Source organism: Balaenoptera borealis, assembly GCF_965194805.1.
Source record: "Balaenoptera borealis genome assembly, chromosome: 1".
Lineage (NCBI taxonomy): Eukaryota > Metazoa > Chordata > Mammalia > Artiodactyla > Balaenopteridae > Balaenoptera > Balaenoptera borealis.
The window spans coordinates 165,099,526-165,125,858 of NC_138860.1; the positions used below are offsets into that span (position 1 = coordinate 165,099,526).

The following is a 26,333-nucleotide window of genomic DNA, read 5'->3' on the forward strand; positions in this document are numbered from 1 at the left end:
CACTCCTGTCAAACTGAAAGAGCTCTCAATAGTAAAAATCAGAAAAATTAGAACAAAATAAAGTACTGGATTATAACAAAAATACCCATGAGTCCATACTGATACAAATAAGTAACTGAATAAATAAATAAATGGATGAGAAAAGACCAATCTCCCATGCAGAAGAATTACAAATAATTTATGTATATACGCCACCCTCAAGGAGGTGGACTACAACTCTCCACTCCTTAAGTGGAGGTGAGTATGCCTAGCGATTTTCTTCCAAAGAGTACACTGTGGCAGGAAGGGGAGGGAGTAATTTTTTGGAGAAACCTAGCCAGATAATCACAGTTAACAAGAAGTCACACTGATAGCATGTATTCCTTGATATGATATGGCACTTTACCTCTGTGTTCTTTCTCCCCCAAATCCATAACACTAGTATAATCATAAGAAAAATATTAGGCAAATCCCAATTGAGGGACGTTCTACAATACAGCTAACCAGTACTCCTCAAAACTGTCAAGGTCACCAAAAATAAGTGTGAGAAATTGTCACAGCCAAGAGAAGCCTAAGGAGACACAACAACTTCATGTATATCCTAGATGAGATCCTGGAACAGAAAAAGGACATTAGGTAAAAACTAGGGAAATCTGGGGACTTCCCTGGTGGTCCAGTGGTTAAGACTCTGTGCTTCCACTGCAGGGAACATGGGTTCGATCCCTGGTCAGGGAACTAAATATCCCGCATGCCACACTGTACGGCCAAAAAATTTTAAAAAATTAAAAAAAAAAAAAATACCTAAGGAAATCTGAATAAAGTATGAATTTCAGTTAGTAAGAATATACCAATGTACCAATACTGGTACATTAGTTGTGACTACTGTACCACACTAATGCAAGGTGTTAACAGAGGAAATGGATATGGGGTATACATAGGAACACCCTGTACTATTTTCTGAGACTGTCTGTAAATCAAACTGTTCAAAAATAAATTTATTTTTAAAAAAAGGCAAATGATTGTGGGTGGTGTTCCACGGCTCTTGATGATTCAACAAATATTACTGATACTGCTCAGTTGTTTAGTGATGTCAATGCTAAGTCTGAAGTGACTGAACACTATGAACAAAACAGTCTGTGTGGAACAACCACTGGCAAGAATCTTTTCACAAAGGTTGAGAGAACATTAATTCAATACAATCTGAACTTGAATCTGCTAAGATGTGCACAAATAATGGCGGTAAAAACGTGTGGAGAAGAAAGGGCTTAGTTGGACAAATTTACAAAGCCTGTGAAAAATGTAAAGTATTTCAAGCAAATGGTTTATTCACTGTACTGTTCATCAGCAAGCATTCTGCAAAAAAAATCTATCACATGCTATTGAACCAGTATTGTCAAGAGTGACCTTCATTTGCTCTCAATCCACTTCTGTAGCGGATTCATCAGTTCTATGAATTTCTGTCAGAAACAGAAGGTGAATCTTGACTTGCCTACTAAACAGCAGTTAAATGGCTTAGCAGCCATAAAATTTTATTGTTTTTTTTTTTTTAAGCTCAAGGCTGAATTTGAGGGATTTCCCTGGTGGTCCAGTGGGTAAGACTCCGTTTTCCCAATGCAGGGGGTCCGGGTTCAATCCCTGGTCAGGGAACTAGATCCCACATGCATGCTGCAACTAAGAGTCCACATGCCACAACTAAAGATCCCGCATGCTGCAACGAAGACCCGGCGCAGCCTAAATAAATACTTTAAAAAAAAAAAAAAAGACTGAATTTGAAATTTTTCTGAAGACGAATCATCCTTAAACACTATTACTGAATACTTAATGGCTTTGGAAATTAGCTTTTGTTGCACAGTTAATAATGTTTCTTAATAAATCCATTTGAAAATTAACAAGACAAAACAGCACTTCTATGGGAAACATACTACAGCAAATTAAAATGAACATACATTGTTTGAATCACAAGTAACGTTGTTACTTTTTTCATTTCCTGTACTGTCAAAAGTTAAAACAAGCAATGAGATACCCAGTCCCACACAAATTTGAAGCAGACATATTTTCTTAGCTCAAACTACAGTTTTACCGTATTTCCCCAATGCAAGTGCAAAGGAAATCTCCATATTTCAAAATCCATCTAAACACAACTGAGGAAGAACTTCCATCTAATCTTCAATTGGAAATGATTAATGTGCAGTGTAAGAGCATGCTAAAAAGCAAGTATCGAGAAAAGAATCTAACAGAATTCTATAAAGGCTTCCAAGTGATAAATATGCTCAATTAAAATCATATGCTCCAAAAAAAATCATACGCTCATGGATTAGTATTAGTATTTGGCAGGACCTGTGTGAAAAGATGTTTTCAAAGATGACATATGGGGACCTCCCTGGTGGCCCAGTGGTTAAGAATCCGCCTGCCGATGCCAGGGACACGGGTTTGAGCCCTGGTCCGGAATAGATCCCACATGCCTCAGAGCAACTAAGCCTGTCCGCCACAACTACTGAGCCCACGCACCTCAACTACTGAAGCCCGCGAGCCTAGAGGCCGTGCTCCGCAACAGGAGAAGCCACCGCAATGAGAAGCCCACACACCGCAATGAAGAGTAGCCCCCACTCGCCACAACTAGAGAAAGCCTGCGCACAGCAACGAAGACCCAACGCAGACAAAAATAATCAATTAATTTTTTAAAAAAGATGACATTTGTAAAATCTCACTACAAATTTCATCATTAACAGATGAACATTTGCCATCAATTGCTATGGACCCCAATTAAAAGTGTTATTCCCCCCAAAAGAATCCCATTCTTCTCACTAACACACCTGTATTTCAAAAACTGTATTCAATTTACATAATTTGCCTAACAAAGTCATTTAGTGCAAATGGCCAAACAAGAATAAACCCTTAATGAACAGTAATTCTCAAAACTGTAGGATCTCAAATGGTAGAAAATGTCATTTTTAAATACTTATGCCCAGCAACTTACAGTAAAGCAAATAAAATTAGTAATCCATCATCCCAAAGCAATCTGCAAAGCACTTACCAATAAATAATAGAAAAGAACACATGCTCTAAAACTAGACTGCCTAAATTTGATTGATTCCCACTCCACCAACTAACTTAGACCTGTGATAAATTTTTTTTTAAATTTATTTATTCATTATATTTATTTTTGGCTGTGTTGGGTCTTCATTTCTGTGCGAGGGCTTTCTCCAGTTGCGGCGAGCGGGGGCCACTCTTCATCGCGGTACGCAGGCCTCTCAGTGTCGCGGCCTCTCCCGTTGCGAAGCATAGGCTCCAGACGCGCAGGCTCAGTAGTTGTGGCTCACGGGCTTAGCTGCTCCGCACAGGCTCCAGACGCGCAGGCTCAGTAGTTGTGGCTCACGGGCTTAGTTGCTCCGCGGCACGTGGGATCTTCCCAGACCAGGGCTCGAACCTGTGTCCCCTGCATTGGCAGGCAGATTCTTAACCACTCCGCCACCAGTGAAGCCCTAAATTTCTTAATTAAATCTCACTATCTCTGTTTCTTTACCTGTAAAACTGGTTCCTACTACAAAGGGTTATGAAAATTGAATAAATTAATATGCATAAAGTTACTGAAAGTGCTTAGCACACCATTAGTACTCAATAATAATAATTATGAATCAGGCCAATGTCAAAATGACAGAGTTAAAAGACAAGACTTCAACTAGCTGCTATAGGTAGTCACAAGGTCATTAAACAATTATGTTCTCTCTCTTGATAATTCAGAATCTGGATTTATGGCAGACTCAGAATATAAGACACTACATCTTCGAAATCTCTTAAAGAAGCAGAACACTCTGGCAACAAACCCAAACCTATACTTGATTCCAGGCTGAATGAGCTTGACCCCTAAATGGCACCATTATTCTGTGCCCCAGGTTCTCAATTTACAACAGAGAGAGACGGATCAACATGCCATCTGTGTACCTGACAGTTCCTACCTAGACAGGTGATTTTTAAAATCTTGCTCTTAGGCTATGCAGAGGTGCCTCGGGGCAAAATTATAACCTCATCTGAATCCTCTGGCCTATTCAGCATACAAGACTGTCAGGAAATCCTAACAGCTACTTTTCCAGAATTTATTTTATCACATTACAACTTTTTATAAGCTATCACCATTTCCTTACAACTTAAGCCTCTATTTCCTTGAAAAATACTAATCATGCCATATTACTAGACTATTTTGCTCCTTGAGGGCAAGTACCAGATGAAACTCCTTTTTTTGGATTCCCCAGTGTTGAATAACAAAACAAGTAAATACTAGCTAAATAATATATATATTTTTTACTATGGTAAAACATACATAACACAAGATACATACCATTTTAACCATTTTTAGGCGTACAGTGCAGATCAGTGGCATTCAGCCCATTCCCACTGGTATGCAACCATCACCACCATCCATCTGCAGAACTCTTCCATCTCCCCAACACAAACCGCGCACCCGTTAAACAGTAACACCCCCACCACCGCAACCACCACTCTACTTTGTCTCCATGAAGTTGACTAATCTAGGTATCTCACTCAAGTGGAATCATAGTGTTGTCCTTTTATGTCTAACTTATGTCACCTAGCATGTCTTCAAGGTTCAGCCATATTGTGGCACATGTACACAGTTTTTAAAATGGTAAAAACATGTACAGAATCATAGAACTTGAAATATTAACTTAAACTGTTTCATTTGCCTTAGCAAACTTAAAATGTTTAATTCTTCTTTTTACCTAGTTTTTTCATTTTAGTAATACATACACAGTAAAAATTTCAAACTGTACAAGAGTACATAATGAAAAGAGGTCTCCTTCCTAATTTCTACCCTCCCTATCCTCAACTTCCAGGTCCCCTCTCAGGTTTAATTTTTTACTTTGGAACACAACTGCCAACCACATGTTGCCTTGTCTTAAGGATGTCCTATTAGTAAGATACTCAGTTGGGGGACTTCCCTGGTGGTCCAGTGGTTAAGAATCCATCTTGCAATGCAGGGGATCCCTGGTCGGGGAACTAAGATCCCACATGCTGCAGGACAACGAAGCCAGCACGCTGCAACTACCGAGCCCGCATGCCACAACTAGAGAGAAGGCCGCACGCCACAACAAAAGATCCACATGCCACAACTAAGACCCAACGCAGCCCTAAATAAATAAATAAATACTTAAAAAAAAAAAAAGATCCAAAACAATGAACATAAAACATTTCACAAGTATTTCAATGAGTTAACATTCACTGAGTGCACCCCATGAATAATGTCTTTGCTAGGCAGCATATTGAGGCAATAAAGAGAACAGACTCTGGCGTCACATAAAAACTAGTTTAAAAAAAAAAAAAAAAAAAACTAGTTTAAAGCATTTTGACTCCTTTAAGTCTCAGTTTCCTGATCTATAAGATAAGGGCAACACTATCTCATAAGCTACTGAAACAATTAAATGAGGAAAACATCTAAATCATAGTACAGTGCACAGTAATATAGCAAGGACTCAAATAATAGTAATAAACAATTGTTAATTTCCTTCACTGGGCACTATGGAAAGCACAAAGATGAATCAAAAAATCTGTGCCCTTTTAAGGTTCTTATAAATCAACAGAGCAGTTTATCTCTGCTCAGTATTATCATTATCTGCCAACACCCTGGTATTAATACAACTTCCAACCTACGTTTGTAACTTTTATGGCTCTGTTTCTACACCTCACTGAAATAGTTACTTGTAAATAACTATTTGTTATTTCTCCTAGCACTAGGAGAATAAAGAGAAAGTTCATTATCATCAGATCATGTATAGGGTGTGCAGCCCTGAGTCAGTCTACAGCTAGCTTTAATCAAAGAGCAGAGAGTCGTGTGATTAAGAGACCATGATCCACTCCAATCTGACCCAGGAGCGTATCAGAGTTATGGACAAATCTCACTAGAATTAGAGTCACAAAGCATTAGGAACTGGAAGCACTCTTAGAGATCATTATCTAATACAACCCTAGTTTTTACAGAAGGAAAACTGAACCCAGATAAAGGAAGAGATTTGCCCAAGAAGATGAGGCAAAACTAGAGCTAAAGGCCTTTAGCTCTCAGTGTGTCCCAGTTCTTTCCACATCATCATGCTACCTTTTACCTGTTAAAGAACCTTAAACCACAAACTTCATCCACTCTGCTCTAATTTCTCACTTTTCTTCCCAATTACTTATTATCTAACAGGAAAAAAATTTTTAAATGTGCTTTATGAAATCTGTCTTCCCTAAATAATCTATTATTTGCCTTAAATTTACACTACTGGAAGCTACAGGGAGATGCTAAATAAAAATAAATCTAATTCACTAAAGGCCTATTTGAAAGGAAATTTCAATCCACAAAAAAACTCTTAATTTTATTTTATTTATTTATTTTTTGGCCGTGCTATGTGGCTTACGGATCTTAGTTCCCTGACCAGGGATTGAACCTAGGCCACGGCAGTGAAAGCAGCAAGTGCTAACCACTGGACCACCAGGGAATTCCCAAAAAACTTAATTTCAGAGTTGGAAAAGTGGATGGTACATTCAGAGTATTATCTTCCACAACTGCTTACTTTCACTAAAAAAATTTATGCAAAATAGTAATTTGATTAACCCATTTAACCCAGAGCATCAGACCAGGATAACCAACTTCTAAATGAGTCACATTTCCTCTCATCTGTAAACAAGCAACAGGAAAGAGACTAAATTTGATGCCAAAATGATCTGTTACAAATATTTGTGACATTATTCTAGCAACAAATTTGGATATGATCATGTCATGCTGGAGAACCTGCTAAAGTACATTCACCTTCAGAGATTTTTTTCTTTCTTATTTTTCCTTTTTAAATTACAAATTGGAAGAAGCTACTAGGTTTGACACAAAGGTCAAAACTACTTCCCAGAGTACTGCCAAATTAAAACTTATTTTCAAACAAAGTAAGAAACAGTCTTATCAGCAATTTTGGAACTCTACCCAAAATGTCCACATGTATTCTGGTTCTGCTAATTCTAGAAATAAATTTGCAACTGCTTTGTAAATTTGCTGATGTTAACCCAACATCAATTTACAAACACCTTTAGGGATGCAAACCTCTTCTTCCCAGAAAATGCCAAAATCCCTAGGCCACCTCGCCACTCCTAAGTACAGAGTTTCTCACAAAATGCATCTTATTTCCAAAACATTTATAAGCAAAGTAACTGCTCACCACTGACCCCTACCTCACATCACAAAAAATAAACTCCAAGTGGACTTAAAAGAAAAAAAAAGCATATAAACAAACATTAAATGTGAAAAGCTTTAAAACATTTAGAAGAAAATATAGGAGAATATTTGTACAAATTCCGGATAGAGGATTTGAAACAAGTTGTAAGTATAAACCATAGACGTAAAGATTGATAAATATGTCTATATGCTTTAGAAAATCAAAACGAAACCACATACTAGGAGAGTATATTTGCAATACATATTAACAAAGGATTAGAGTTCAGACTCTATATAAAGAACTTCTACAAATCAATAAAAAAGGCAAAAAACTCAATTGTTCAGATAAAAAAAGATTAATTTATTAAATACTTATTAAACACTTACGTATGCCAGGCACTGTCCTTGGCACTAGAGACACAACACTGACAAAAGGAGAAAGTCTCTCATCTTGTGGTTGGTGGGGCAAGACATACACTCAAGTAACTATATGTTATGTCAAGTGATGATAAATGCTAAAAATAAAGTGGGCTAAGGGGATGATCAATTAAAAAAAGAAGAAAACTATATGGCTAATATACATATGCAAAGATATTCATTTTCACTACTAATCAGAGAAATACAATTTAAAACTATAATAAAATATTTCATACTCACAAGAATGGCAAAAAATTTTAAAGTCTAACGACATCATGTGCCATTAAGATGTACAGCAACAGAAATGCATGTATTGGGAGTACAAACTGGTATAATTCCTCTGGAGAATAATGTGATAGTTAAAGATGTGCATATACCGTGAACCAGAAATTCCAGTTTTAGGTATAAACCCTAGAGAAATTCTCTCAAGTCAGCAGAAAATATATACAAGAATATTCTTGGCAGCACTCTCTGAGTACAAACAGGATACAGTACAAACTGGATAAATAAAAACTGGCACTTTCATACAATGAATACTATAAAAGAGTGAAAATGAAGAACACATATACCATGAATGAATCCCACAAACAGAAGCCTGAGCAGAAAAACAAGTTACAAAAACAAATTCTTGGTATCAAGAATCAAGAGCTAGGGACTTCCCTGGTGGTCCGGTGGTTAAGAATCTGCCTTCCAATGCAGGGGACGCGGGTTCAATCCCTGGTCAGGGAACTAGGATCCCACAGGCTGAAGGGAAACTAAGCCCCCGTGCCGCAGCTACAGAGCCCACACACTCGGGAGCCTGCACACCACAACTAGAGGGAAGCCCACACGCCGCAACGAAAACCCGACGCAGCCAAAAATAAATAAACATTAAAAAAAAAAAAGCTACAAAAAAGCAACAACAAAAAAAGGAAAAAGAACGCTAAAAAAAAAAAGAAACAAGAACTTCTTGGTATCAGTTGGTATTGAACAATTTACATGAAGTTTAAAAACACAAAAATACTATATTTTGTTTACAAAAGCATACATTTTTAATAGAAGTGTAGAAAAATGCATAGGTATCATAAACACCAAGTTAGAAGAGAGTTGGGGGAGAAGGGGAGAACAATTCTAGAAGACTTAGCTATGGTGGTAAAGCTTTATTTCTTAAATTTATTAAATTGATCTCTTAAACAGTCAATACATGGGCACCAGTTATACAGTATTATTCTTTGTACTTCCTACATGTCTTCAGATTGCATACTTTAAAACCATGAAAAAAAATGCTGTACAACGCTGAACACTGTTGTTGTGCTCACTTGAGACTTCATTTCTCAGTCCCTCTCTAGAGGAAAAAAGGATTAATATAACTCTCTATAATAGTGACAGAAAAGTACAAGCATTCCCATGTACCTCATAAGCTTCTTGGCCACACACATTTAAACTTTTGCAAACAACTTCCAAAGATTGAAATAGGACTCATCAAGCAATGCTCTTAAGGTTAAATCAAAGAAACAACTCCACATTGAAGGACAAGCATGTGAAAGTGTATGTTGAGGGGAATTCCCTGGCAGTCCAATGGTTAGGACTCTGCGCTTCCATTGCAGGAGGCACGGGTTCCATCCCTGGCTGGGGAACTAAGATTCCGCAAGCTGTGCAGCACAGCCAAAAATAAAATAAAATAATCCTTTCTTAAAAAAAAAAAAAAGAAAGAAACAAAGAAAAGAAAGTATATGTTGAATACAGGCAGACTGATTAAGAGTAAGAATTTTGCAAATGTGACCGACATGGATTAGAATCCTGACTCCACTACTGTGCAGGCCTGAACAAGGTGTGTAATCTTACTAAGTTTCTCATATCAAAAAACAGATACACTGATCTTATAAAATTATCATAGGATTAAACGAATCAATGTATGTAAAGCACATAGCACACTGTATTCTAAAAGAGCAGTTTGAAAAATAAAAACAAGAAAGTTGGAAGGGAAAGGATAACGGTGGATAGCCTCAACAATGAGAATTTTATTTTCCCAAATTGTTTCAGTAGTGAATCAAGATTTTATACTTACATTAAGGCTTTTTCCCCCAGTAACATGCTTACATAACCACCAAACAACAAATTAAATCCTTAAAGATATTTCCATTTCCAGAATCACCTTTAAAAAAACTTAGCTGATACTCAAATACCTGTCCAATGCAAAGTAGAGATCCGGCTAAATCCCTAGCATTTTGTTTAATTCCACATTGGGTCCAATTCACGTGCTGACTACTCAGGGAGAAAACAAAATTACACTAAATGCTATATAACTTGTATCAAGAAATACAGTCAAGGGACTTCCTGGCGGTCCAGTGGTTAAGACTCCGCGCTCTCAATGCCGAGCGCACGGGTTTGATCCCTGATCAGGGAACTAAGATCCCACATGCCGCACAGCGCAGCCAAAAAAAGAAAAAAAGAAACATAGTCAAGAAAAAGTTGTGAATATTTTCTACAGAAAACTAGATTATTCATGAGTTACTATACAAAAGGCTGAGTTTTGTACACATAATGCATCCAAAAAGTGTATCCAGAAAAAAAAAAAAAAAAAGTGTATCCAGGACGTACAATTTTTATTTGAACAATGTTTTCCTACACAGTAAAAGGAGTAAAGGCAGGAGGATGAACGATACAGAAGACAAAGCCTGTATTCCTACAGCTCTGCAATGATATTTAATACAGAACAAGGAAACCAAAGATCCTCTCCTCAGAAAGCACCTCCTATTTCTTGTTCACAGCTCTAGGATTAGTTACCAGAATAAGATCAGGTGAGAAGGGAAAGCTCAAGATTCCAGATGGAATAACATACTGTTTTAATATTAATATATACATATTATATCTGGAACTTAAGTTACAGCTTATGTATACTTTTGACCAGCACATAAAATCTTAGTTTCCTAAAAACCCCAGCAATGCTAGTTGACAACTTCAAAATTAAACAGTTAACCTTTGATTTACATTCATGGATCATGTATGAAAATACCTCAACACATTAATGGTCAGGGCAGGTACCAGATTTTATCAGGAAGCTGCTCTTTGGGCTAACCATGTTAAAATTTTTTTCATTAAGCTGCCTTCTCTCAAAGAGAAGATGTTTCAAAAATATTAAAAAATGATAATAAATGATATGACAAAGCATATGCAATAATTAAATGACACTCTATGTATCGTTCTTTCAATGAATTTTGGATCCACTGCTTCTGAACCAAGAGCCCAACAATTTGTTGAAGAGATGGTTCACTGCAGTGGCTAAACTCAAAAGACATTCAAAACAATTACATCTGAGAATTTCTAGTGCTCAACTAACACTGTTCATTCAACTGTCAAAACAGCACAAGGAAAAAAAAAAACAGCCCTAGACTAATTCTATTTGTGCCTAAACTTACGTGAGATAGGATTTTCATCACTTTTACATATCCAAACCATTTAATAACCATTTAGTAATAAAAGAAATGATGGCATGTGACTATGCTAAGTTGCATAAGATACTGAACTATACAATTTTTCATGTATTCTTTATATTAGTGTCAAAATATATATACTGTAATTCTCTCAAAATAAGGAAGGTAGGAAGGAAGGCGTATTTTCATTTTAAAGATGGAAAGACACAAAAAGCTAGGCAAGGGAATTCCCTGGGGGTCCAGTGGTTAGGACTCTGCACTCTCACTGCTGAGGGCCCGGGTTCAATCCTTGGTCAGGGAACTAAAATCCCACAAGCCGTGCTGAGCGGCCAAAAAAAAAAAAAAAAGCTAGGCAAATATTATTGATTCTGAAATACATCTTCTGTCATTCTATTTGCAGCAAGGCGAATCAAAAAGCCTCTGCAGTCGGCTGGTAGATTCAAGTCCATTTATTCTTGAAGAGAAATTTAAATAATTTAACTCTGGATCTAATAAGCATGACAATAACAAAATGGGATGTTCTGTTATGTGAGGACTCTCCTAATTTACTGGTCAATCCACTCCTTGGATCCTTACTCTGAGCAATATAGCAGATGCTAAGAGTGGAAGTTTAGAGTCAGACCTAGGTTCAAATCTTATCTCTTCCTAAATTAATCTCTTATGCCTCAACTTTATCATTTGTAAAACAAGAAACTCTTCACTTACCCTGTAAAATACAGGATTAAATGAGATAATGCATGTAAAGTGCTTAAATAAGCATTTACTTTGAAAAAAATCTCAATCTATAAAAGTTCTTCTTTAATATTTAGGTTGACCTTATATCCAGGTTTGCTCAAGATAGTCAGTTTACACTTGCTGTCCCAGTGTATTAATAGCATCCCCTCTCTCAATAGTGTCCTGGTTCAAAAAGATAAATTATATGGTCACAATATTAATTTGACAAAAGTAAATCTAACTTGAGACAAACATCATTAAATCAGAGGAAAGGGAACTATTCCAGCTAAGAACTGGCACTCAAAATCTCTCTATCCAAGCACGTATAAATTAAAGAAATGATGGTCACATTTAGGTGTGTAAATTGTACCTCCCTGTCCTCCCCCAAAGAGACTCATAAGAGTTCAATCATAAATATTGAACTCTAGCTAATGATATGCATGTTGAAGCATTTAAATATAAAATGTACTGATTTCTGCAACTTACTTTAAAATGCTTCAAAAAAAATAAGGAAATGGGCAAAGGACTTGAACAAATATTTCTCAAAAGAAGATATACAAATGGTCCACAGCATATGAAAAGAGGACATCACTAATCAATAGGGAAATGCTAACCAAAGCTACCCCACACCCATTAGAATGGCTACTATTTAAAAAAAAAAGAAAAGAGGAAGGAAGGAACGGAGGGAAGGAGGGAGGGAGGGAGGGAGGAAATGCTGGTGAGGATGTGGAAAAATTGGAGCTGTAGCTGGGAATGTAAATGGTGCAGCCACTGTGGAAAACAGCAGAGAATGGCAGTTCCTCAAAAAACTAAACACAGAATTACCATATGATCCAGCAATTCCACTTCTGGGTATATACTCAAAAGGACTGAAAGCGAGGTCTTGAAGAGATATTTGTACACCTAGGTTAACAGCAGCATTATTAACAATAGCTAAAACGTGGAAACAACCCAAGTGTCTGACTAATGGATAAATGGATAAGCAAAATGTGGTATATACCTACATACAATGGAATATTATGAAGGGAAATTCTGACATGTTACAACATGGATGAACCTTGAGGACGTTATGCTAACTGAAGTGACCTAGTCACAAAAAGACAAATACTCTTTGATTCCCCTTATATGAGGTACTTAGAGCAGTCTAAACCTAAGAGACAAAGTAGAATGATGGTTGTCAGAGGCTGGGGATGGAAGGGAGAATGGGGACTGACTATTTAATGGGGTATAAAGTATCGATTTTGCAAGATGAAACATTCTGTAGATGAACAGTGATGATGGCTGCACAACAGTGAATGTACTTAATACCACTGAACTGCACACTTAAAAATTATTATCATGGTAAGTTTTATGTTCTGTATATTTAGCCACAACAAAAAAACCTGGAAAAAAAATACGGTGGAGTGATGAGTATAAAGATATGTGATAAAGTAAACATAGCAAAATGCTAACAAATGTAGAATCTAGGTGGCAGGCATATGGGTACTCACTGTACAATTCTTTCAACTTTCCTGCATGCTTGAAATCTTTCATAATAAAACACTGGAGGAAAAAAAAATCAAAGAAATTTTCATCCCTACGAAAAACACTTGATGCAGAGCAACTAACCTACCCAGTATAAGAGAAACACGAGCCTAAAGAGATGAGAGAATGTAAAAGCCAACTTACACTAAATCTTCTAAAAGTTCATTTTAGCCACATTCAATGGGATCATCACAACTGTAATAACACTAACACAGTGGGAATATATTTGCCTACCCTAGCCCCAAAATAACAAATTAAGATTTAGCTCATCCAACATAAATAACCAATATTCTGAAGGCAATATTTGAAGCCCTGATTTAAGCAATAAATCCATCCACTTCTAAAAAATAACTAACCTGGACAGAAATTAAATCCCAAAAGTACATCAATTAGTAAAGATCTGTATACCACATTTTAGTAAATGCCTAGCACTTAGTAGACATTTAATAAGTATTTAATGCCTTCTTTCCCCAAAAAACGAAAAGCCAAACAATGTCAAAAACAATCCATGCATGAATCTCAATTCCAGTTCCTGCTCAGTTGTTTTTAAAGTGAAGAACAGAAACTCTAATAGGTTTAAAAAAATTCTAATCCAGAACTAGGAGGTTTAGCAAAATTGTCCCCATGTTTTCCCCTTTGGCCACATAGGTAGCATTCTCTCTGCATTCTGAACAAACCCATTGTGGGCTAAGAGGTAAAAAGAGTTTAAATATTATGAAAATGGTGATGCATAAATGATAGCCAAAGGAAAGTCCAAAATTCTTTTGTAAAGGGGAGAAAACTGCAACTACTATGAGGCCCCACCTATCATATGCAGAAGCAATGCTGACAAAAACATGAAAAGACAATCTAGATCCACGCTAACAGAACTTTCTGAGATAAGGAAAATGTTCCAAATCTATGCTACTCAAAGTAGCAGCCACCATTCACATGTTGCTGCTACTGACCACCTGAAGTATGGCTAGTGTGAAAACCATACTAAGTAAATATACTAAGTATTTAATTTTAATTAACTCAAAGTGAGCTAGCCACATTTGGCTAGTGGCTACCAAAATGAACTGTGCAGATCTAGACCACAGACCACATATTTAAGGTAATTTTTCCCCAACAGAATCTAAAGCTCAGTACATGCTTAATAAACACTGACTAAGGTGGAAATGGAGAGTCAGAAAGGCTTTTGAACAGAACAAAAGGATCAATTCTGGGCATTTTTCTACACATTGTATTGTGTCAACAAATATGGTGCTCCAATCTACATCTCTTTTCTACCTAGCATTCCACTGTACACACATGCTATAACATAAGCAGTTCCCTAGTGTTGTACATTTAGGTTGCCTTTAATTTTTCACTTAACATAACACTGTAATGATTATCCTTATCTTTAAGGACCTGTGCAATTATTTCCTTATGGCATATTCCTAAAAGCACAGGTACATTGTGTTGTTCTCCGGAACAGCTACAGCACCTTATATTGCTACCAGGAGTACTTGAGAATGTCCATTTCCCCACACCCTCACCAACAATAGCCGTCATATTGTTTTTTTTATCATGATGGAGATCTGAGGGAAAAAATGGTACTTCATTTTTGATTTAATCTGTATCTCTCATTTCACGTGATTTATTCTTTCAAGTTAACGTAATTTTCAAAAAGGTTAGCCAACTGTTCCAGAGCTGTTTATTGAATAATTAAGTCATCCTTCCCTCACAATCTTGAAATACCAACTTAATCATGTACTCAGCACTTTCCATATGCTATCAGTTGAGGGCTCTGGGTGTTTCTCACTGTCCTTTCAGATTTAGTGCCATATAACTACTTCCCTTTCCCAAGTAGCTAACAAGCAATCCATCTTCCATATATAATAAAATTAATTTGTTGAATCCCTACTATGTGCCCTGGCACTGGGCTAATCATCTAGCCATCACAATAACCCTTGTTGGAGGTAGGTAAGAGATTTCCATCTCCATCTGAAATTGAACAGATACACTGAAGGGTTAAGCAACTTGCCCCAAGGTCCCAGTTTAATTAAAAACAACAAAAAACTGGTAAGAAACAAGGACTTCCATTTCTCATCTCATTCCAAGGTCTCTAGGTACCACAGATCATATAACTCTATGACCATGCCCTATTAAATGAACACTGCAGCTGAAAATATTCTGCTAAAAGTGGAACAGAAAATATCCCCTACCAAACCCCAAAGTACAAAATATCAATGCAGCACCTCAGACTGAAATGGGGGTGGGCTATTCAGAGCCTGGCCAGCTTAGCCTCCTTCCCTCATAATGCCTGAGGCACCTCCTCACTCGAGTATTTTAAAACCTCCTGTCCCACCTATACTTGGCTAAACTTACCAAAAATTCAAGGAAAACAATCATTACCACAGCCTACCTACAGAGTTACCTCAGTTTTACAGAACAGCCTTTAGAGAATGAGTTTTGAATACAAATTTTTATAAATTATTATAACTCATATATAATAGATGTACACATTTTAAAGATACAGTTCAGTAAGTTTTGACAAAATATACTACGTAAACACCAACCCAACAATAGAGTACTTTTATCACTCCAGTAAGTACCCTCTTGCCCCTTGGCAATCTCCTCACCAACCGCCATACAAATTATTTTCAACAGGTAGCTTAACAGAATCTGAGTAAGCTAGAACTCGATAGTGGGAGCACTTCCAGAGACTGCCACCCAGTCAGCCATCTATTTATTCCCATATTAATTCATCCTTTCTCTCAATATTTACTAAGCCTCTTCTATTTAACAGAGAATGTCCTAAGTGTAGGGATTCAGCAGTGAATCAAACAAATCCCTGCTTCACTCTCTAAAGAGGTGAAGACACAATAGATGAAAAATAAATAATGTAATGTCCCATAGTAATAACACGGGGTTGGGGAGGGGTATTGGCTAATGATCAGAGTACCATTATAGAGAAGGTCGTCAAGGAAAGCCTCTCTCAGAACACTTTCCAATGTGATACATGCATACAAAGGGACATCAAAACTGCCAGAGTGGGACTTCTCTGGAGGTCCAGTGCTTAGGACTCCGCGTTTCCACTGCAGGGGGCGCGGGGTTTGATCCCTGGTCTCCCTGGTCGGGAAACTAAGATCCCACATTCCGCGTGCTGTGCAGCCAAAAAAAAGGCTTTGTAAAGGATAACTTTATTACACCTGAAACAAGAATTTTTTTTACATTAAAAAATTTACCCAATTCTTTTTCTTTATTGGGCAACCCCACTCTGGCACCTGACCAACTTCCTCAATCTCCTTCATTTTTAAAGTTTTTTTCTGATAGCCCATAGTCTGGTAGCCAAAGGTTTTAGTCAAGACTCTAGAACACATAGGACACATCCTTTAGATACAATGGGATCATCTTCCGGGAAACCCTGATACAGTGGAGGGTCCTGGAGTGAAGAAATCTCTACGGTAACTTCAGAAAGCAGTCTCACCTCTATGACTTCCTCTATCAGTCCTTTCTGTAGGGACTTCCCCGGTGGTCCAGTGGCTAAGACTCCATGCTCCCAATGCAGGGGGTCCAGGTTCAATCCCTAGTCAGGGAACTAGATCCCACATGCCTCTACTAAAAGCAATGAAGATCCTGCATGCCGCAACTAAGACCCAGCACAGCCAAATAATTTTTTTTTTTAATCCTTTATGTATCCTGCCCTTTTTATTAAAATAGACAAAAATAAAATTGAGTTATGAACCTCTCCAAAAAACACACAGGATTTCTGAAAGCAAAGCGATGGACTTCACAAACGCATACATTAAACACACACACACACACACACACACACATATACACACTTTTGCCTCAGGACAGGCACCAAAAGTCTTCTAATTAGACATTCAGCAACTTCTTTTGCTTGGCCTTCTATCTTCTGAAACAAGCCAAGCTGTGCAGTTACTGCATTCCAGATGCTACAAAGCAAATCAGGCAGAACAAAAATGAGGACACTACACGTGTGCCAGCTAAAAAGGCATGGGCAGGGGTCAGATCAATGCCTTTTGCTTTCTAAAAGCCCTTGGGTTTCTATAGTGTGGAAACAAAATAATTCAATGTTTTGGGCCCTCCCCTCCCCACTGCACTGCTCCATCTCCCTCTTCTGAAGTTATCTAAAATTTCCTTTTTTATTTTAAAGAAGAAACAAAAGAAAGAAATAAAGCACCAAAGCAGAAAAAAAAATTTTTAGTGGTGATATAAGGACGTGCCCAACTATAAAAGATTGCTGCTGCAAGCAGAAACACAGGTCCATGGCTGCCAGATCTGATTTTTCAAAACAGCCTGAATCCACATTTTTACATGAAATCTCCCTGTTTTTCACTGTTGACAACTAATTCAAATTTACAACACTGTGTGAGCCAAACAAAACACATCTGCCGACTGGATTTAGTCCATGAGCCTTCAGTCTTCAACCTCTGCCATAAAAAGAAAAATACATGGTTCTTTCAGTGGTAGAGCTCTAACTCTGTGGAAAAAAGCACACCCTATGCTTCCAGTAACACACTATCATCTGAAAACTACACTACAAAATATATAAACATACATATGAAACCCGTTAGAAGGAAAGCAAGAAGAAAACAATCTCACTCTTCACACACTAAGGTACTCCACTTCTACCACTAAAATAGGAACTGTAAACAAAACCCAATGGAAGAAAACAGTAGGAATGGATAGGATTTTCGTGAAACTGAGCTCACTAATGTTTAGCTTCCTCAGTATGTGCATCGGCCCATAACTCCTAGAGAAAAAGAAACTAAAAGGTGATTTTCCTGTGGCACAGCATTTAACTTTGGTTTAAAACATACAAAATACGATTCCCTAAAGAAAGGCAACCTTGGGCTTCCCTGGTGGCGCAGTGGTTGAGAATCCGCCTGCCAATGCAAGGGACACGGGTTCGAGCCCTGGTCCGGGAAGATCCCACATGCCACGGAGCAACTAAGCCTCTGTGCCACAAATACTGAGCCTGTGCTCTAGAGCCCATGAGCCACAACTACTGAGCCCGCGTGCCACAACTACTGAAGCCCTTGTGCCTAGAGCCCGTGCTCCGCAACAGTAGAAGGCACTGCAATGAAAAGCCCACTCGCCACAACTAGAGAAAGCCCGCACGCAGCAATGAAGACCCAACGCAGCCAAAAATAAATAAATAAAATAAATTTATTTTTTAAAAAAGGCAATCTTTTAGGAAGGGTACCCATGACTCTTAACTCTCCTGGTAAGCCACGGGCAATTACTTTTTTATGGGTTATAAACCTGTACAAAGAGCCCATGTGCAGCAACTAAGACCTGGCGCAGCCAAAAAAAAAAAAAAAAAAAAAAAAAAAACCCTGCATTACAAACCCTACAGCACTGGTTCTTAAATTTTGAGATTCCAATGAATGATGGAAGGTAATGACCCTTTGAGAAAATGCACTTCCCTCACAAAAATTTTAGAGTTCATGAGCTCCCTGTAGTCCATGGACCGTACTAAGAACGTCTTGCTCTAGAGAATATTAAAACTACCTGATCTCAAAACCCTCCGCTTCTTCCCACCAACGCATCTCCACTCCATCTCCCTACTTCAGGCAACTATCATCTCCAGGCTACACCAGTACAATAGCGTCTTAACTGATAGCCCCACAATCCATTTTCTACACCCTTGGCAAAAGCGATTTTAAAATGTGAATCTGGGGACTCCCCTGGTGGCGCAGTGGTTAAGAATCCGCCTGACAACGCAGGGGACGCGGGTTTGATCCCTGGTCCGGGAAGATCCCACATGCCGCGGAGCAACTAAGCCCGTGCGCCACAACTACTGAGCCTGCGCTCTAGAGCCCGCGAGCCACACCTACTGAGCCCGTGTGCCACAACTACTGAAGCCCGCGTGCCTAGAGCCCATGCTCCGCAACAAGAGAAGCCACCACGCGATGAGAAGCCTGCGCACCACAACGAAGAGTAGCCCCCGCTCACCACAACTAGAGAAAGCCCGCACGCAGCAATGAAGACCCAATGCAGCCAAAAATAAAAAATAAATTAATAAAAAAAAATACCTGTACTAGTTATGCTATTAAACTAATATGCTAAAGAACTACTACTACTGCTGCTGCTATGACTACTATTACCACCACCACCGCTAGAATTGGACTGTACCTAGTCTGCAGACTAAAAACACCAGTCTCCAAAACCGGAGATCTTTCACTAGTGCTAAGAGATGTAAAAAGCAGAGATGGAACTGTATTGAACGTAAAGGCTTTTAGTTAAACAGTTCCTAACAGAAACTTCAATCCACTCTTCTACAAAATACAATCAAGCTTAAATGGCTGCAGAAAAAAACTGCTTTTGATATTGCTAGAGTGTGTATACTAATTCACAAAACAAATTTCCCAGTAGAGAACAAACCAAGCCCAGTTTGTTCCACAAGTTGTTCATGGCAGCAGCCAGCTTTGGCTCTTTAACAGGCTTGATACACACATCAGTCTGTCTAGATAACAGGAAAAACTACAACAAACAGTACTGCCACAAACAAGAAAAGGGAGGGCCATCTGAAAGGGGAAGAAAAAGATGGTGTGATACGTGCCTTTCCACTCTGGGCCTACAACCTATAAATTCTAAAAGCGACTATAATGATAATAGTGCTTAATATATGGTAGGTAATGAGCTAAGCGGTTTTCAATTTACTTCATTTAACCTTCACAGTTACCCTATAAAATAACCAGTGTTGCCGCTATTTTGCAGATAAGGAAACTGAAGGACCTGGAAGTGAAGCTCTTCGACCTGAAACCAAAAGCTAGCAGAGCCAAAACTTGAACCCAGGCAGCTGGCTCCAGGATCCTTCCGTTACGCTGCCACCAGAAGCTTCATCGGCTCTCTCCCGCCAGGCTCTACCACGCTCTGAGGCTTTTCCTTCAATCCAATGAATAACCTCCCCGTAAACACTCAACTACCACTGACGGCTCCAACTGCTGGGCACCAGCGCTACTCGCCAGCTTCTGCCGCCATACTCCATCCCTAAGACTTAGAAAGGCAAAGAGAATAACTGATTAAAGTTGCTTAGGTGCTAAAGGAGATGAAGGAAATTACCTTATTCAGGCAGAACACACGCCAATTACTACTGGAACGCAAGTCGGCCTCACCTCCAGCGTAAGAGAAATGAAAGTGGGCTCACCAATGTTCCCGTGCGTGATAAATGTGGACTATACCTCCTCTGGCCACAAGGCAGAAAAGAACGGAAGAGGTACCAACATTTACTGAGTGCCAGCCACATGCGCCCTAGAAGAAGACAGATCCAGGCCAATGGAGATTAGGCTGGGGGGAAGGGCACTCAAGAGTTCCGGGAAAAGGAGAAATCCAAATAATAGGATTCACCCGCCTAAGCGGGGAGACAGAGGAGGTGGAGGCCCCTCCCTGGCAGCTTGCAAGCAAGAAAAAGAAAGATAGGGGGTGCTCCGGAGAAAACGCGGCCCTGAGCGTCGGGAGCTAGGCCGGAGCGAGGGGAAGCCCTGAAGGGCGGGGAGGGGGAGGAGCCGGAGCGAGCAGGGCCCGCTCAGAAGAAGCCGAGGAGCAGGCGAGGGGGAGCGGCTCCGCGCCAGGCCTGCCGGGCGCCCTGAGCCAGCGGCCGCGGAGAAAAGATAAAAGACGAAACGAGTGGAGCAGACTGAGCTGCCCTAATTCCTATCAAAGGCCCTCACTCACCTGAGTCCACCTCAGCGATCGCAGCAGCAGCCTCGCAACGGCACAACCGGCCCGAACCTGCCCCCCGCCCGACAGCGCGCCCCGCGTCCCCGCTCTCCGATGGCGTCAGCTGCGGCGTCGCCCCGCGGCCTCCTGGGAAATGTAGTCCTAGGTCCCGCCTTCCTGGCCAGCTTGACGGTCTACGGAACTACGTTTCCCACAAGGCAAGGCGAGCGCCGGGCCCGCCGCTCTGCGTCACGCGCCAGGTTGTCGGCAGTCACGTGGGCTGATTCGTTCCATCCCCTCCCCCCGCCTGGGTGGCCTGGGGAAGAAGCAGGGAGGTGGACGGAAGGGGCGGGGGCGTTGCTGACGCCAAGGCCCCCACCATTTTGGAAGCAGTCTGGAGCAAGGGCCTGAGCCCCACCCACTCGCGGCCTCCCTTCGTAGTCGGAAAGTCTCTGAGCTGGGAATCTGCTAGCCTGGCTTTCGGTCTCTGCCCTGCCACCTTTCGCTTCGTGACCTTGAGCAAATCTCCCCTCTCTGAGCCTCAGTTTCCTCCCCTATGAAATGAGACTCTTAATTTCTACCCCACAGAGTTGTTGCGGGACTCCGACAAAGTACGGCACACGAAAGCATCTACTACCCTGAAAGCGCGACTCAAAATGAATTTGTTTTTATTGTGACAGTGTGCGCCTATGGAGACCCAGAAGCCCGGGTGGGCAAAGCTCTCTCCACCCTCATCTCCCGCCACCGCTGCCCCCCACCTCCAACGACAATGGGAGCACATAAAGAGGTTTTAAAGAGTGTGGTCCTGTAAAGCTTATTAAAGTGGATGCCCTCACCTATAGAACCAGAAATTTCCCGGGAGGTATAGCCTTGGAATCTGCATTATAAATAGACTTCTCCAGTGATTCTTAACGCACATAGAAGTCTGACAACCACGGCATTTATCAAGGTTTCTGCACAGACTGGTTTGCGCTAGAATTCCTACCCTACTGAACGCCAAGCTTTAAGACTGAGCTCCAATGTCACCTCTTCTGTGAAGCCTTCCAAGTTTACTAGCTCTTCCTCATCTCTGTCCTCCCACAGTACATTTCCATCTTATATATCAAGGACTGTGTTTGTCTTCCCCACCAGACTGTGAGCTCTTTAGAGCAAAGATCAGTTTTGATGGATTTCTGCATCCCCAGGACAAAGTAAACAAAGTAAAGGTGAAAAAAAATATTGAATCTATTCTTCCTGCGAGAAAAACTCACTAGGCTCAACTCAAATCTCACATGGTGCCACATCAGCTCTCACCCTTACTGGCCTCAGCAGCATTCCTTCCACACTGTTTTCTTTCTTTGAGCATTTCCTGTAGGCTGCATGCTGTGTAGTGCTTCTTGAGAGGTTCTGTTTCAATTTCATTTTCAATTCACAGATTTTCTGAGTGTCTACTATAGGCTATGCCTAGTGCAAGATACTAGGAACACGGTGGTAAACTAGGTAGATACAAAAATACATAGTCATTACTCTTTATTTCCAAAACACCTCTGTGTTCGATCTCTTACCTTTCTCCTACCTCTGCCCCTTCCCTAGCCCATAAACTTACCCCATAGTTCCAGCCTCCTCTCTCTCTTCTCATTCAACCTCTCTCCCTGAGTGACCTCTCTCCTTAAGTGATTGTCACACTCAGGTAGCTTTTGCAGCTCTTCTGTGAATTTTACTCCCTTATCTATGTCTTAGCATCAACTCAGTTCCAGATGTTTGTCACCATACCCTGATTTCCCACTGGTATCTCAAACTGAACCTGCAGAAAACTGAACTCTTTTCTCCAATAAGCATTACCTAATTAATTGTGCATACGTCTGTATTCTCCACTAAGCTTGGAGTGCCTCTCAAGGAAAAGAACACCTTATCACTCCATTCATTTGTTGAGCACCTACTATGGTCCAGGCCCTGTGCTAGAAGCTCAGGAGGAAAATGGTAAACAAAATAAATGTGGTCCCTGTCTTCACAGAGCTTAATTCTAACTGGAGAGACAACATTAAGGAGTCTGTCACATGCATAATTAATTACTACTTGTGATAAGGGCAACACAGGAAATTATATGAGACATATATATATAAAACAACACAGAATAAGGGTTGGCAAACTGTGGCCTACGGGCCAATGCTAGCCCGCCTCCAGTTTTTTTATGGCCAGAAGCTAAGAATTGTTTTTTCATTTTTAAATGGTTGAAAAAAATCAAAAGAATACTAATATTTCATGACACATGAGAAGTATATATGAAATTCAAAGTTCAGCATCCATAAATTTGTTTATGTATTTTCAATGGCTGCTATGACCCTGAATTGAATAGTTGCGATGCTCTATGACCTGCAAAACCTGAAGTATTTATTATGTGCCCCTTATAGAAAAAGTTTGCTGATTCTTGACAGAGAATCCCGAGGTCCTGACCTAGACTTGAAGGTCAGAGGAGGCTTCCCTGAGGAACTGACCGATAAACTTACAGTTAACTAGGTTGAGAATTGGGGAAGAGCATTCATTCCAGACAGAAGAAACAACACACGGGAAAGCCCTGTGGCCTGAAGGAATTTGGCACATCCTAAATATTGTTAGGCCTACTATTGACTCTGGAGTGTAACATGAACTAAAGCACAGTGAGCTTAGTGAGGTCAGGTCCTGCTGGGTTGGGTAGTCCACGTTGAGGATATTGGATTTTACTCTCAGAGCAATGGGAAGCCATTGAAAGGTGTATAAGCAGGGGAGGGATTCAGATTTCCTTTTTTAAAGGATTAAATAGGGGGACTTCCCTGGCGATCCAGCGGTTAAGACTCCATGCTTCCACTGCAGGGGGCACGGGTTCAATCCCTGGTCAGGGAACTAAGATCCCGCATGCTGCACAGCATGGCCAAAAAAAAAAAAAAAGGATTAAATAAATTTCCTAAACAATTAAATGAAATTCCTATTTTAAAGGCTTATTCAGTGTGAGAATAGATTAGGGCAAACTAGAATGAAAGTGAAGAGACCAATTTAGGAGGTATATCACAATAGTTTAAATGAGAAGACACAGTGCCTTGATCCACTGTGTTTTCAGTGGGGATGAAAAAAAGCAGATTCAAAAGATACTTAGGGGGACTTCCCTGGTGGTGCAGTGGTTAAGAATCCACCTGCCAATGCAGGGGACACGGATTTGAGCCCTGGTCCGGGAAGATCCCACACGCTGCAGGGCAACTAAGCCCATGCGCCACAACCACTGAGCCTGTGCTCTAGAGCCTGCGAGCCACAACTACTGAGCCTGCGCACCACAACAAGAGAAGCCACCGCAATGAGAAGCCCACACACCGCAACAAAGAGTAGCCCCCGCTCGCCCCAACTAGAGAAAGCCCACACGCAGCAACAAAGACCCACAAAACACAGCCAAAAAAAAAATTTTTTTTTTTAAATAAAGATACTTAGGAGATCAAATCTACTGGTCTTGGTGATTGGATGAAAGAGGGAGAGAAGGAGTCAAGGCTGACCCCTAGGTTTCTGGCATGAGCAGCTGTGTGGATGGATGTGCTATTACTGCCTCCCTACCCCACTCTGCTTGTACAAGTCTCCCCACACTCATCACGATGTATTGAAATCATCCGTTACATGCCTGTGTCTCCCACAGACAGCCATCTCCTGGAAGGCAACAATGAGCTTGTTCTTTGTCTTCCTAGGGCCTGGCAGTGAGCTAGGCATAGAATTGGCAGCAGTAAATGTGTATGAACTTTTCTTCAGTTCTTATTTCTGTTTCTTACAGGAGCTCTCTATCCTTCTGACTGCTCAGGTTCAAAATCTCAGAGGAATCCTGGCTTCCTCTTTCTACCTCATCTACCATATGGCATCAGTCACAAAGTCCCATGTATTCTGTCCCCAGAACATCTGGTGAATCTCCTAGTACCCTGTTTCAGGCCTTCACATGTCTTAACACATGCAAAGTGATTAGAACAGGGCCTGGGCCAGAGTAAAGGGTATATAAGTGTTGGCTATGATTAAGGACTCTTCCTCAGTCTCCCTGCCTCCTGCTTCTTTCCATTCAGGCCATCCTCCAGAAGGTAGTCTGAGTGCTATCTCTCAAATACAACTCTGATCTGAAGCCCTGGCTCCAGTGCTCTCAAGACCAAATCCTAAATCCTCAGTGTGGTCTACAAGGTCCCATGTGGCCTAACCTCTGATTATCTTCCCAGCTTCACCTTCACCTTCAAAGGCATTCCATTGCCACTGGGATGAAGGGCAAACTCAAGGCCTTCCAGCGTCTAGACACCATGTCCTCACCAGCCTCAGCTCTTTCATACACAATGCTTCAGTTGTGTGTACTTGTCTTGACCATACTCTGGGTTTCCTGCCTCCTCATGCCAGCTCATGCCCTTCCTCCCCAATGACCCCATCTATCAAAGGCTTATCTTGTCAGTTCAGGGTCCCCCTCCATCAGGAGTACCCCAACATCTACTCTGTATTTGTCAGATCCTACCTTATATTGTGGTTTCTGCACATCTCATCCCTCCACTACGTGGGAGCAAATGGATCGGCCATCTGTGCTTGCTGTGCCTGCTCAGGATCTTTCCAATCCTCCTCCTCTGGTAACAGCACTCTGATAATCCTTTGAGGTGACTTCATTCCCCCACTCTGGCTGATGAGCACATTTCATTCCTTCGGCCACAGTGATTGGTAGGTGGCTCAAACCAGGCTAGCAGAGAGAGTGAACATCAGCCTGAGACCTATGCTGGAACACTGAGAAAAGAGCCCTCTCTTTCTTCTAGGGTTGCTAAACTAGAAGAGTAGCAACCTGGACTTTTTTTTTTTTTTTTTTTGGCTGTGTTGGGTCTTCATTGCTGCGCGCGGGCTTTCTCTAGTTGCGGCGAGCGGGGGCTACTCTTCGTTGCACTGCACGGGCTTCTCATTGCTGTGGCTTCTCTTGTTGTTGAGCATGGGCTCTAGGCGCACGGGCTTCAGTAGTTGTGGCACGCGGGCTCAGTAGTTGTGGCACACGGGCTCAGTAGTTGTGGCTCGCGGGCTCTAGAGCGCAGGCTCAGCAGTTGTGGCTCATGGGCTTAGTTGCTCCGCGGCATGTGGGATCTTCCCAGACCAGGGCTCGAACCCGTGTCCCCTGCATTGGTAGGCGGATTCTTAACCACTGCACCACCAGGGAAGTCCCCAACCTGGACTTGTTAATGGTCATCTTTGCCATTATTTGGAGAGAGCCTTCTTGAGAATGAAGCCAACAGAGTTGGAAAGCAGAGCCATGAGTTGAGAAAGACAAATTCTCAGCTATACCATTTTGAGCCCTTGGATTCGGCCATGCCTGAAATTAGTAGCACCTTGACTTTTCCATGCATGAGCCAATAAATGCGTTCATTTGAAATGAGTATCTGTATCTGTCACTTCTGTGCTGGAGTCATGAGTAGCAGACTGAAGCTCCTGGGGCTATCTGT

General features: G+C 40.7%; 1 protein-coding gene across 5 annotated transcripts in view; it reads right to left on the reverse strand.

Annotated features, from left to right (window-relative positions):
• The window catches only part of THRAP3 (thyroid hormone receptor associated protein 3), a 71,828-nt gene extending 50,776 nt beyond the window's left edge, over positions 1–21,052 (reverse strand). For 2 of the 5 annotated variants that reach the window (XM_082362862.1, XM_082362860.1), the window contains exon 1: positions 20,911–21,052. The gene's annotated coding sequence lies outside the window, so the exon portion shown is untranslated. Of the gene's footprint in view, positions 1–20,298; positions 20,685–20,910 lie in introns of those variants that run through there. The other 3 variants (XM_082362863.1, XM_082362864.1, XM_082362861.1) reach the window with 3 other exon arrangements.
• Between the last annotated feature and the right edge of the window lie 5,281 nt (positions 21,053–26,333).